The following is a 14,199-nucleotide window of genomic DNA, read 5'->3' as shown; positions in this document are numbered from 1 at the left end:
ATAAAAACAGCAGGCTGAAAATGTATAAAATAAAATATAATCTTCATAACTAAAGTCATAGAACTACTTCTCAGGGAAAACAACATATTGTTCATTACCAAGTCAAAAAGCTATTTAGTAGAAAGAACATTATTTTAACATTCCATTGTATGCACATGGACAGTATTTCTACTAGGAAGCATGAGTGGATTTGTTATTCAGGTTTTGAAAACTTAAGATACACAAGTTATGAACATTGCGAGTTCTACTTATAATAACTACAGGCCAGGTAGTGGGTTAGAAAGGAGAGGCCTTAGAATGGATAGAAACTAAAGCTATTACTTGCTTTTAGTAAAAAGCATACTTCCGACAGGACAAAGAGAGCCTATAAATACATTAGGCATTAGAACTGTGCCAAAGACTAACCCTAGGTCTACAAAAACCACAAGAGAATTCACTCAGCACCTAGTGTGTGCAGCGCTCTGTGCTTGCACTATGGGCAATGGGGCATGGCTCCGCCCTTCCGTGAAGCTGCCGTGTGTAAGTAATGCCACACATGTGCCGGTAACTATGATACTGCATGTGGCATCACAGTACCCTGCACAGTGCAAACCAAAAGCTACAACCATCAAAGGAGAAAGACACAGCCTGTACTTAGGATTATTATGATTATGAGAAATAGGGACAAGGTCACTATGTTGTGAGGCCCAGGAGAAAAAAGGCAAGGTCTGTTTGGCTCATTACTCTATCCCAAATACCTGGTACAGTGCCTGAAACACAGTTGGTGTTAAACAAATATATATTGAATAAAGAGTGAATAAAAGTTAAGCAATAAGTTCAAAGTCACATGATAGTTAAGCGTAGTAGCCATTACTTGAATCCAAATCTTTTTGAATCAAAACTCAAAGATAATTTTACTCTACTAAGTTTCTAAGAATTAGGAACTATATTTCATAGGTAATAAAGAGTCAGGGGAGAGTTTTTTGGTTTTTTTTTTTGAGACAGAGTCTCACTCTGTTGCCCAGGCTAGAGTGCCGTGGCATCAGCCTAGCTCACAGCAACCTCAAACTCCTGGGCTCAAGCAATCCTCCTGCCTCAGCCTCCCAAGTAGCTGGGACTACAGGCATGCACCACCATGCCCAGCTAATCAGGGCAGGGTTTTGAGCTGGAGAGTGATATAACCAAGATTTTACTCTAGAAGATTGATCTGGAGGCAAGGTGGCTTAGAGCAGAGAGAACCTGGCATTGGGAAGACCAGGTGACAGGCCATTATTATATCCCGTAATGAGGTAATAAAGGCCAGAACAAAGATAAGGCCCCAAGAATAGATGAGAAGGGATGAACGAGAGACATATTTGAACAAATAAGATTTGATACCTTAATGGGTAGAGTACAAAAAAGAAGGCAAAGATGATTAACAGTCATCTGGAAAAAGTGGGACAAGTTATAAAACTAGGGTAGATAGCAGTTGGATGTTAGGCTGATGATAACAGAATATGATAAGTTGGTTTTAAACATGTTGAGTTTGATGTGCTGTGGGAAATGAGTGCATGTTCTACTATGGGGATGACTAGTAGGTTTTACATCATTCACCAGGGAGTAGGTACCTGGAATAAGTGAAAAATGAAAATTCTGATCAGACAGAGCATTTGCGCCAAGGAATAGAGGTGGAAAATGAGAAGGATTCTAAGAAACCTGCCCTTACTGGGAAAGCACCATGATCCGACCTGGGTGAAACAATGTCTGTCTTGGGTTAGACAGTGGCACGTGGAAGCACGAGTGTCAGGTACCTGCCATTGCTGCTCTAGAAGGAGTAAAAATTCAGAATTTGATTGGCAGAGTAAATAGGACTTTAAATAAACTTAGTATGTCATCTGCATAGAGGTGACGGTTAAAACCGAGAATGACTAGATGAAAGAAGAGAAGGCAAATGATCCGAATCTTAGGGAATACCCACAATGGAGAAATCAGTGAAGGGGTCAAAGAAGGTTGAGCTCAGTGAGGCATCGAGACAGCCAATCTTGCACTGTGTCACAGAAGCCAAGTGAGAGTCTCAAGAAGAAGGACTTCTTATTCCATGTACTTATTCCAGGTACATGTGGAATCTCTTTGTTGACCTTCAAGAGACTAGTTTCAATAATGGTGTTGGATATTAAATTGTTAAGGAATGTATGGTGAAGACGTGGAATGTCTGTCAAAGGAAGGACAAGCATATGCAATGACGGGGTCAAGAGGAGTTTATTCCTAAATTGTGGGAAAGACATATATGCTTATTTGTAGGACTTCCTTTTCTTCTACTCAAATTTATTGGGTGTATACAATGATGTAGTGCCCTTTCCTGGGAAGCTCACAGTTGCTTGGTAAAGATCATGGGGTAACAGATAATTATGGGAATGCAGAGGAAGGGAGACCAACTAGCCTGGAGACGATGCTGGAGCTGAGTCTTGAAGGAGGATGAGGAATTCCAAAGGAGCAAAAAGAGGCAATCCCAAGAGTCCTGGAACATAAGCGAGGTCACTCTTTCTAAGACAGCAAGAGAAGGTGAGAAGTCAGATGAAGATATGGGAATAATGAAGGAATTCAGGGCCTATGTCCTCAGTGCTTTAAGAATAAATTAGGGTACATGGTCATCTACTCAAAGTGATGGACACAGAGGCGGGTCCAGGGACTTCTGGGTGGAGGAAGGGGTTTAGGATAGCTACAGCAGGGCATGCAAAGTGAGGTCAGCAAGAAATGAATGAACAGATTGCTTACTGACTCCATGGGGCTCCTTTACGACCAGACACAATGTGTTGTGACTAACTCTTCACCTTCATGAAAGATGGAAGAAACACAGAGCAGAAAGTCAAGAACACAATGATTTTCAGGGTCCAAATGAAGGCATCTGATTGGAGATACAGGCTTTGAAGGAATAAGCAAAGCTAAAAAGCTGCAGTTGGATCAGAGAGTAAGACAAAGTATTGGAAGAGTTATCAACTGTATGATAATAAAGATAACAATAACATGGATTGAGTGCTTACCATGTGCCAGGCATTCTGCTAAACCTTTTGATTTACTCTTCATCAATACCCTATGAAGAAGGAAGTATTATTATCCTCCTCTTCTAGATGAGTAAACTTGCCAAAAGTCACACAGTTAGAACTGAGATTCAATTCCACGTCTGGCTGAAAAGAACCCATCGTTGCTCTTAAATACTTCTCTATACTGAAGCAGCTTTCTGAGCTACCAGGGAGGGCATGTCAGAACAGAAGTCGGACAATCAGACCTCAGATAATCAGACCTCTGATTCTGTCTGGCTCTTTCCCTCTCTGGCTATGTGACTTCAGGCAATTCATCCACCTCTGAGTCCCAGGGTCTGATATCCTTACATGACAGAAGGATCAAAAAGAGATCTCATCTCTGAAAGCACTTTCACTGATATACAGTGTATATAAATGTAGAAAGTTGTACTTTCTATTTTTATATATAATTCTCATTGTTTTGCAATGTACTAGAAAATTTCTCTTGCTGGTAGAAGGAATGACAAGGAATGGAAGAAAAGGATTAGGGACAAATTGCTCTACTAGACTACAAATACAAACCACAAACCACACTGCAAATACCTATCTAAACCTTCTAGAACGTATTATGAAAAAAGAATTAAAAGCACTTCTCAATGTTATGGTATCAGTGTATCTTCCAAAATTGGGAACATGAGCCTAATAAATAATTTATAACCATATTTTCTGTAAGGAAAATAATAAAAGGAAGAAAATAAATGAACCATTACTGCCAAACGGAAGAAAATGGCATTAAAATCAATTTGCATCTTAGATGGTGCACATTAATGCAGTGTAAAGGGTGAGTGACATTTTTTTCTTCTAGGCTTTTGAAGGAGCCTTCGAAAGGATTTTTTTTAAATCTGAGGTATTATATTACATTATGTTTTTAAAATAAGGTACATATCTTAAGGTTGATACATAAGGCACACAATGTACTAAACCTCAATGAACCAGAATCCAAGAAAATGTACAAATGTAGAAATGGGCTTTTTGTTTTCTCATCTGATGAGACAGAAAACCAGTAGGGAAGGAGGATATGTTTTCTATTTAAGGAAAAACCCTTGCAGAACACACGTTGGAGTTAGTACCCTAGTCTCCTACACCTTTTTTTATATTCTCTGATAGCATATGGTGATGCCATTTTTCAAACTGAGAAACCAAAGAAAGGTTAAATTTATTTTTTAATTAAGGAAAAAATAGGACTAGGGCCCATTGTGAATAACAGGATTTTTAATTAAAATATGGGTTTCTGGATAATGAGAAAATTTAATCACCTAAAATACCCATTTCCTTGATCATTCCAATTGATAAAATCCTTTCCCCATTACCAAAAGTGTGTGTTGATCAGACTAGATATTTTCCAGGAAATGTTTTGTGTCCTTCCTAAGGAATGAAGGGAGACCTGTTAGCGAAGTATTTATTGCTGAACTGTACACTTTGATGATACTGCCAGTTAACTAAGTGACAGCTGAGTGGCCAAGTGCATAGGCTCTGGAGTCAGACTGCAGAGTTTGAATTCATTCACTGTCTATATGACCTTGGGCAAATAACTCTGAGCCTCTATTTTCTCATCTAAAATATGGGTGTGATTATAGTACCTACCTCACGTGTTGTGAGAGTTATTCTAAGGATTCAATGAGTTAATGCATGTAAACCACTAAGAACAATGACTATCACACAGTAGGTCAATAAATGCTCTCTATTGTTTGCTCATGCCCTCAACAAACAATTTTTAACATCGACTATATGTCAGATAGTGTGCAGAGTGCTGAAGACACAAAGATGAATAAAATACTTTCCAAATGTCAGTGAGATAGACCAGCAAGGGACACAGACCACAATTTAAACTCAATGTGGAAAGGCCTATAGAGGCCTTTAAAGGGGAGCTTAACCGGGGTTTAGGGGAGTCAGGTGGGCTTACCAATCAATCAATCATGGTCCTTTCTGAATAATGCACTCACAGTTCTGAGCTGAAGCACTGGAGAGAACATAGTTGTGCCAGTGCAGCTAATTATTTGTATGACCCAAAGCAAGTCTCCCAACTCCTTTGCCTCAACTGTTACTTATTCGTAAAATGACGGTGTTGAGCCAGTTGTATGCTGGAGCCCTCTGCTACTGGCTCACGACAGCCTACTGTGTGCATCTCGTCCCAGCTCACGTTTCAGTGACCTTATCTTGGTAGCCTGAAATCAGCCATGGTGGGAAGAGTATTTACACCACAGAAATGGGCAAACACTACAAATCAGGACTTATTCTCTCCCCTGGATGATTTACCAGCATACTCCTGGGTTGAACTAATGAACTCCAAAGTAGTTTCCAACTCTAATAACGTTGACCTCTGAAATTGTTTTTCTATAATTACACTTTACTCCAATGCCATTGACTTGGCATATATTACTTTCACTTCCCTGACTATATAACTTGCCAGATCTGGCTGTGAGAGCAATTTTAATATTTATATTGGTAGTCACTCCAGAAATACTTTCACTTTTCATATGTTTCTGTCTCGATACATTTAATCCTGTGATGTGCCCGGATCGGGCTTTCAATATTGAATGTCTTTTTACCGTTTCTGTTATTTTTGCTTTCTGAAACAGTGCTAGCCATTTAACCAACTTTGACTTCCTTACTAAAAGGAACATGTAAAGATGATTCAACCAGACTAATTCATTCTCTTAAAATGTTGTGCATATATCAGGTGAAAGTGAATCACCCATAAAACATTTCTTTATTTCTTTTCAGTTGATAGTTACGACAATCTCACTGGCAAAACATTTCCTGGGAGTGATCACCTCAATGGCACCTTGGCCATTAAACTATTGGTATTTAGGAGTTATTTCCTTCAGAGAAGACTGCCCTTCTTATGAATATCAGCTCAGCCTAACCCTAAGAGCAGCTACGTGATTCTGTTTGCCATCTGTCTACCTCTAGTTTTCTCATTAAACTAGCTTACATTGGTCTTTGCATTCCCCAGAAATTTAGCAATACATTTAATTCTATAAGTATTGGTGCCCATCAACATTATCACTGTCCTCACTATTGTTAACATCATCAACAAAAGCCATATGTATGTTGTATCAAGCACTGATTCCTCAGGAAAAAACGCAACAGGGGTAATGGCATACATTTTTAAGAGAGATTTTTCTAAACACTGACATAGGTAACTTTGCTTTCTCTAGGAATTGTTTTTCTTAGAAATCATAATTTACAACTATGTAGATAGTACTTTATAGTTTACAAGATATGGTCAGTTACATACTCTCTTCTAACCACAGTTATCTTATAAGGTAAGCATTATTCCTGTGTTTTCAGATGACAAAAACTGAGATTCAAAGAGGAGAAAATCTTATCTAAAATGTCCTAAACATGCAATACAGTTCTACTGAGGGTATTTATAATTGTTTTTAAATGTATGATGCTTATTTGGACTGTTTCAAATTATTTGCATTTACTGGAAAATATTTTTATTCAACAGGCACAGTATTTCAGTAAATACCTGTTTTTACCTGCCCAGCAACCACTGTCGTGTCTACTGGCCACTCTTTTGAAAACTCTCCCTCCCCTTTCTACTTGCACTGTCAATCATACAGCCTGCCTCTCTCCCCACAGGGTGAGTGTGCAAACCAGGCTGGCCTTTCAACGAACTCTGTTCTCTTTACATGGCACTTGGTCAGGGCTGAGCACATGATCAAAGTAATCATTCATTTTGCAGATTTAATATGGATGCTTGGAGAGGACTTCTCTCCTTCAGAGATCACAAACACTAAAGACGATATTAATGTGGAGTGTCTGATGGTCACCTTTGCCACTATGTGGAGAGAGCCTGCCTGAGCATGAAATGGACCCAAAGGGCAGGCGAGCCCAGACGGGGAGAGAGACACGTTCCTGATGCGATTGCTTGAGCATCTGTATCCAGCCATGCCTGAAGCCAATGGGAGCCAGTAAAATTTTTCTTTTTCCTTCCTTCTTTCTTTTTTTTTCATCAGCAGTCCTATGATTCTTTTATTACTCACTCCTGAAAAAGTCCAAATAATATCCAGTAGAAAATACTACAAATCTGTGAGTTTGAACACAAATACTACAAATCTGTGAGTTTGAACACAAAGTGCATAAAAGCAACTTCATATAAAACATTCAAGTAACTGCGACATAGATGATTTCTTTATTTCCTTGAATAATTACTTTAAATATTTCACTTTGCATTTGGGAACATAACTATTAGTTAAAATTTCTGAATCGATATACTATTTTTTTCCTACTACACAATTCTCAAATCTTCTACAATATTTACATGATCCCAAGATGAAATAATGTATGTAAGTGAAGAGTCAAAATATAAAAAACTGGAAAATATTTCAATACTGCTTTTAAGTATATAAAAGGGATTTATGATGATGGAAAATGGCCGAGGTCCCGTACTAAGGAAATTGCAGCCATAAAAACAGTCATGGTTAAATCTCTAGCAAGACTTGCCAGAGTGAAATCCTAAGGAAAATTTTTAGTCCTCCCTACATTTATATTATTTCCATTAACTTTAAAAGTAGGCCCATAAAAAACAAAGTTAAGGAAAGAAGATTTTCAATAGGAGATTCCTGATGATATTTAGAACACTGTGTTTATAAATACTCACTGTTTATGAAGAGTCATATTACATTATATCATACATTAATCAGATATTTGTGAGCACCATTGCATGTCACGCATTTGACTAGATACTGAGAGTTTCTGCCCTCAAAGAATGTAGAGTCTATGGATTTGAAGACAGCAGGATAAACTCTAAAATCTAAATGTATAACTAAATTGAAAGGGGAATGGATCCACGGGGCTCTTGAGAAAGCAAATTTTAAACAAGCTTTGTTGCATGTTTTTGATTCTTATGCCTAAAGATTTAACAGCTAGTGTTATGATGGGGACTAACTTTAGAAACTGACTTGAGAAATATAAAACGATATACCTACACCGTGTCAATGCCTTCTCATGTAGTCAGACACTGCGACCTAGACAATGATTTCTAACGCTGAGTTGAAGGGACAGAAGGAATCTGAAGGATTTTTCAGCCCTTCCAACTGCTCTTTGATATGGTCACATTTAAATGATCCAAAACACCTGTGAGACAATCTTAGCTTTAATGTTTGCAGACTAGTTTGCTTGACAACATGTTTTATAATATTCTTTCCAAGAGCTCACCTTCTGGAGAAGAGGTGGAGGTCTAGGGAAAGAATGTGGGCTTCGGTGTCAGACAGGCTTAGATGTGACATGAATCTGGCCTTTACCCTGGACATACCTCCTGACTCTGAGTGTCAGTTCCTTTCATCCAAAACGTGGGGATAATGGTACACGTCTTACAGATTGGCCATAAGCATTGAGATAAATGACGAGAGACATGGGCATTCAGTTATGCAGCACTGCCTAGCATTCAGTAGATGTACCTAGCATGCTTATTATCCTAACCTATGTGTTAGCCAGTTTTTGCTTCTGTCATCAAAATGAGGAAGTTGGCACATGTCCTGCGTGAGACCACTCCAAATACCTGGTGACTGTTTCATCACTTTGGTCCTTTTGTCTATAGTTTAAATAGTGTTATTTCTTATTTTCCCACCCTATGGCCCTCTTGTGGTTTTCCTCTAACCCTGTGTCAAGTTCATGAAGTCCTTCTTAAGTTGTTCTCCAAGACAGTGGCCACAGTAAGGGCCTCCCATACTAGGGAAGAAAAACAAATAGGAGCCATTACTTTACCTCTTTAAAAAAGAGTAAGCCCATATTCCCACTGAGATCTAGCAAGTAAAGATATAGGATTGTATACATTTGAATTACATTACATTTGAATTTCAGATAAATAGTAAATGATTTTTTTTTAGTATTATGTATTTCCCATGAACGTATTTTATATGACAATCTTAGTTGTCAACAAATAAAGAAAAATAAGGGAATAATTACCTTATTTACCTACAAAGTAAGTAAAAAAAAATCTTTTGCTTGAAAAGATTTGAGCTGAACCTATTTATCTGCTGGGACAGAAGAGTTTTTTAAAGGTTTCTGTAGCAAATACATATTGTAAAACTGCAGACCATTTTTTTTTTTTTGGTGTTTTGCTGCTGTGCGTCTAAAATATGCTGTTTTAAAAGTGATTAGCAGGGTAACCTGTTCCTGACAGGTGGTTTTAAGTATCATGTGAATAGATAACTATGTGGAAGAGAGTAAAGATTTTTTTTTTAACCAAAAGTTGTACTGTTATGTGGCAGCCTGTCACTGACATAACATTTCTGAACAGAAAAAGTATTCCCAGATTGATTTGCATACTTTATTTATAATAAATGAGCTTATTAAAAAATTTAAATACAGGTGGCTATAGGAGAAAACAAATTAAACCTGGTACAAGAATAATTTATATGTGCTATAATTAATGTTTCTAGAGGGTGCACTGAACACTATTTCTTGATTCTTACACAAATGTTGTTTCTTCGAAAGAGAGATAAGTGCTTTTATTCAGATTCTTATCCATTTTTGCATCTCTTCTTCTGATAATCATTTTAAAATTTGAAAATCACTGAATCTTAGCATAATAAAAGCCAACTGTGCATGTTCTAGTTGTAACATATGATTGAGACCATTGTCCAACTCTGATACAGCAAGAGTAAAGATAAAAAGAATAGAATGCCATTATATTCTCAAGCTTATCCCTCATAAATTCATACTCTGTTAGCAAACTCTTTGTCCTTTTAAGAATGGTTGAAAGTACTCAACTTCTCGGAAAGAAGAATAAATGGACATTTGTTTTACTATTGTGCATACTGTAAAAAATACTGTTCAGAAAATACATTGAACTGTCAGAGCCCTGATTGATGGACAGGCTTTTGTCCCATTAATAAGTTTGCACATCAGACCAGAATGTTGCATTGCCTTTGAAACTGTGAATGTCAAACTTCTTCAATATTAAGAAAGTGCTAAAATACCTGATATCCTATAAAAGCATTTTTTTCATTTTTTAGCCTAATGGATGAATGTAATTTTATAATTCAGATTGTGTAGCAATGCTACCACTTTTTATTCAATTAACCCAGGAATACTGAGAAACATAAATACATAAATCACATTTGAGAAACATCTCTCTAAGCACGTAAGTTAAAATAAGCCTAGCAACTTTTTCCAGTTGCATTCAAATCCTATTGGATAGGATAAACCTGACTGAACAGTCAGAATGTGAACCACTGAAGGGAGACGAGATGGAGAGGAAGCTGGTACATTACTCACGAATGAATCAGACATTCTCTCCCTCCGTGTTTGAAAATGTCCTCAGCATAAGCATGGCACAACTCCCATTGGTGGCGGGGGGCGGTGGGGTTGTGTGCTCAGGATTGGGTTTACATAACTGATCAATTTTCTCTGTTGTTATCTAAAGCAGAAACCAAATGGCTGTGAAGGAAAGCTGGTGGTGAGTGAATCTCACTATTGTCATGTGGCTGTCACATAATGAGAAATCGGCACACAGAGAAAGAGAAACAAAGCAGGGAGAGGCATTCAGGGGCTAAAGGAATCAGCCCTGAACATGGACTGGTGGAATGAGGTGGGCATTCTCCTGTAACACTATATTCTTCGAATTCTGAACTTTATTTTGTTCACACTTGAGAGATTTTCTAGGAAATCAATGTTAGCAATTAGACTCTCCGGCACTGGAAGGAACCACGTTCTCTTTTTCAAGGTGAACTTTGTCAGTATATGACATTTTCTTTTTCAGGCAAGGTAGAAAAGAACTGTCAAAATCATGAGAATGTTGTGCAAGGAAGGAAAAGCCAAACCTGGCCATATTTTGTAGAGATGTGGATCCCTTGGGTGGACATAAGGTAATTCTGCCAGTGCTGGAAGAAAAATTCAAAACATATAAATAGCATTATGTTGAGATCAATATGTCATCAGAAAATAAAAGAACCAGACAAAAACTTTCTAGAAAAATCTTAAATACTTTGAAATGAATAGAGAATGCCAAGCAAACTGATCTTCATAAAAATAGGGCAGTAAAGAAAACGAGTACAGAATCCAATTTCTGAAAAGCAGTCAACACTCTGGATCCTTAAAAAAATCAATAAGCCAAAAGGTTAGGACAACTTAAAAACAACTGTGCTCCAGATTGCATTTATATAACTGATCAATTATTAAACGATTAGAGGAAAAGTAATTTAGGGCAGTTGTGTGTGTGCTTGTGCACGTTGTATGGTGGGTATGTATGTTTGTGAGAGAGAGGGAGAGGGAGAGACAGAAAGAGAGAAGAGAGGGCAAGACATTAAAACAAATACATCCCCAACCATACAGGTGAGTCTCCACCTCCCTCCCTGGCATCGGGCTCCCAGGCTGTGCCACCGCGAGGGTGTGTGCCGGCCACTGGAGAAATACAGAGGGAAGAAGAACTAACGATGCAGACAGACAGGGGGCCAAGGAATATTTCAGAGGAGGGGTATTGCTTGAGCTGGGTCTTGTAAGGTAAGCTGGAATTTCTCAGGCACAGCTGCGGCAGGGGACAGGCACTCCGGGCATAGATGACCCACACACAGGCATCTGGGCAGAAATGCAGGGTTATCCAGGAAGCTGCGATCAGCACAGAGGCTGTGGGGGCGGGGCTGGCGGTGGGTGACACTGGGAGGTGAGGTTGTGGCCACACCACGTGACAGAAAGCCTTATATGTCCTGTTGAAGGGTCTCCATGGAGTCCAGAAATCCATCTTTCCAACATTAGTTTTGTCTATTTAAGACTAAATTTTGCAAATGTTTATTGAGGCCCTACTATGTGCCGGATGCTGTGGATACATCAGTAAACAAAACATCCCTGCTCTTGTGGAACTTACTTTCTAGCAGGTGGATCCAGATGACAATTATTACTCATAACAAGTCGATCATGCGGTATAATGCGGTATATTAGAAGTTGATACGTGTGTGGGGGGTGGCAAGGGTAACAAAGAGCAGGATTAGGGGATCAGGACTGCCTGGAGGGAAGCGGGAGGGACAGTTTGTAGTTATGAAAATGGATGTTTGAGTCCTGGAGTTAAGGTGATAGGTCTAGGCCAGAGACTGAAATTAAGAAGTTGTCAGCAAACAGACTGTATGACAAGCCATGAGCTTGCATGAGACCACCAGGGAGAGGAGTGCAGGGAATGAGGAGAGGACTAGGCACTGGGGCGTCTAAAGCTAACAGTCTGGGAGAAGAGGGCAAACAAGAGAAAGAGACTAAGAAGGAGCAGTTGGATATCCTACTGGCTCCTCCCCGTCCTTCTCCCATGAAAACTGCTCTGCCACTCTGCAACCTATCTCAGTGCCCGACGTTTCCCCCATTTCCAGGACATCCTCCTGGATTCCCACCTACAGGTGTTTTAAATATGTCCATCTACTCATCTGCTCCCATCTCCATAGTTCAGGGCAGCGTCACTTCTTGCCTGGTTTAGTACAACAGCTTTCTCGCTGGTCTTCTGTCTCCATTCTCTCCCCGATAATCTGCTACCCAACAAAGGAGAGATAACTTTCTAAGCTGACAATCTGATTATGTCACTTCTGTGCTGAAAAGAACCACAGCAGAGCTTAGAAGCCAAGCATAATTTGGCCTCTGCCTCACTCTCCAGCCTTGCTTCTTGCTATCGCTCTACTAGACATCCAGGCTCTTGCCACTCTGCCCCGATCCTACCCTTAATGCAAACCATGTGCTCTCCTACTCTGAGTTTCGGCACATGTAGATCCCTCCTTATGGAATACTCTTGTCCTCACCTTTACCTGGATAACTCACAGTCTCTCTTTAAGCCTCGTCATGGGTAATGGTTTTTCTGGGAAGCATTCTCTGATGCCTCTCTCACCCTCTAGTAAGGGATCAGGAATGCTCCCATGTGCTTACACATCAAACCTGCCTTCCCCTTAGCTACACTTTACTACACTGAGTTTTAATTTACTTATCTGTGCCTCTCGTGAGACTGTAAGCTCCACTTTTAGCCCCTAGCATAGCGCCATTATTACATGACACTTGGTAAGCATTTGTCGAATGAATGGATAAAAGAACCAATTAATAATACACGAAAGAATGAACTTGAACAAAGATTCTAGCATTATAGATGGAAAGGAAAAACTAGATTATGAAGATGTTAAAGAGAGAAAATTCATGCGGTAATGATTCAATATGGAGTTCAATCATAAGGGAGACTAAGAAGTCAAGGATGGCTAAAAAATATCTATCTTGGGGGTCATAAATGAAGGCAGGGAAAACAGGCAGAGGAAACTTTAGGGGCAAAAATAATTAGTTCAGTTAATAACCCTGAGGTTGCTGCTGGCCATTGTAGTGAAGGAAGACTATGAGGTAGCTAAGAACATGTGAATGGTGGGCAAGAACACTGAGGAAGTCAGCGATGGCAATTTGTGAACCACTGGTCCATCAGGGTATTTGCAACCATTGAGGTGAGCGAGGTCACCCATGGATGTCTTCAGTAAGTAAAAAGGGGGAATTCAGATGGAACCCTAAAGAAGATCAGAGTCTAAAATTTATATTCTAAAGGATAAAAAGAAAAAAATTATAAATGAAGAAAAGATGGAAAGGTAAGAAATAAAGTTTGAGTGGTGTTTCAGGAGATAAAGGAGAACTTTCAAGAAGAGGGGAGTAAGATGTATTAAGAGGGTCAAATGGGATAAAAACAAGTATCTATCAGATTTGGCAAAGAGGAGATCACTGGTGATTAGAATGAGGTTACTTTCTTGGGAGTGTGGAACAGACTGCTTGAGTTGAATGAGTTAATGAATGAATGGGCATGAAGTAAGTAGAAAAAATGAGTTAGAAATTTGTTTTCCAGAATTCTTTATTTAAAGGATACGATGGAAATAGGAGTGACTACTTAAGGAAATTGTGTATTCAAGATCCTATCAGGATGCCCGACATATGTGTTTTCCTTCTTTCTAGAAGAAGCAGCAAGTTGAGCAAAGGCTGAATGAAAAATGGTGACAGAGATTTTAAAGATGGGAGGGCAAGATAGAGGGAGGAAGGTGCTCGAAAGCGTGGGGAGGAATGGGATCAAGATCATAGGTTGGGAAGACTATTTCATCCTTTGAGACAGAAGGAGATATTAATGCGTGACATAGAAACCATTTGGGCTTCTATTTACTCTATAAAATACAAGGGACAATCTTACACTGAGAATAAGAGAAGCCAAAGAGATACA

General features: G+C 39.1%; 1 protein-coding gene across 2 annotated transcripts in view; it reads right to left on the bottom strand.

Annotated features, from left to right (window-relative positions):
• MET (MET proto-oncogene, receptor tyrosine kinase) overlaps positions 1–14,199 on the bottom strand; it is a 108,476-nt gene that overhangs the window by 84,011 nt on the left and 10,266 nt on the right. The window lies entirely within an intron of this gene.

The sequence above is a fragment of the Microcebus murinus genome, chromosome 9, assembly GCF_040939455.1.
Source record: "Microcebus murinus isolate Inina chromosome 9, M.murinus_Inina_mat1.0, whole genome shotgun sequence".
Taxonomy (NCBI): Eukaryota; Metazoa; Chordata; class Mammalia; order Primates; family Cheirogaleidae; genus Microcebus; species Microcebus murinus.
This window is presented reverse-complemented; position numbering and strand designations above follow the sequence as displayed.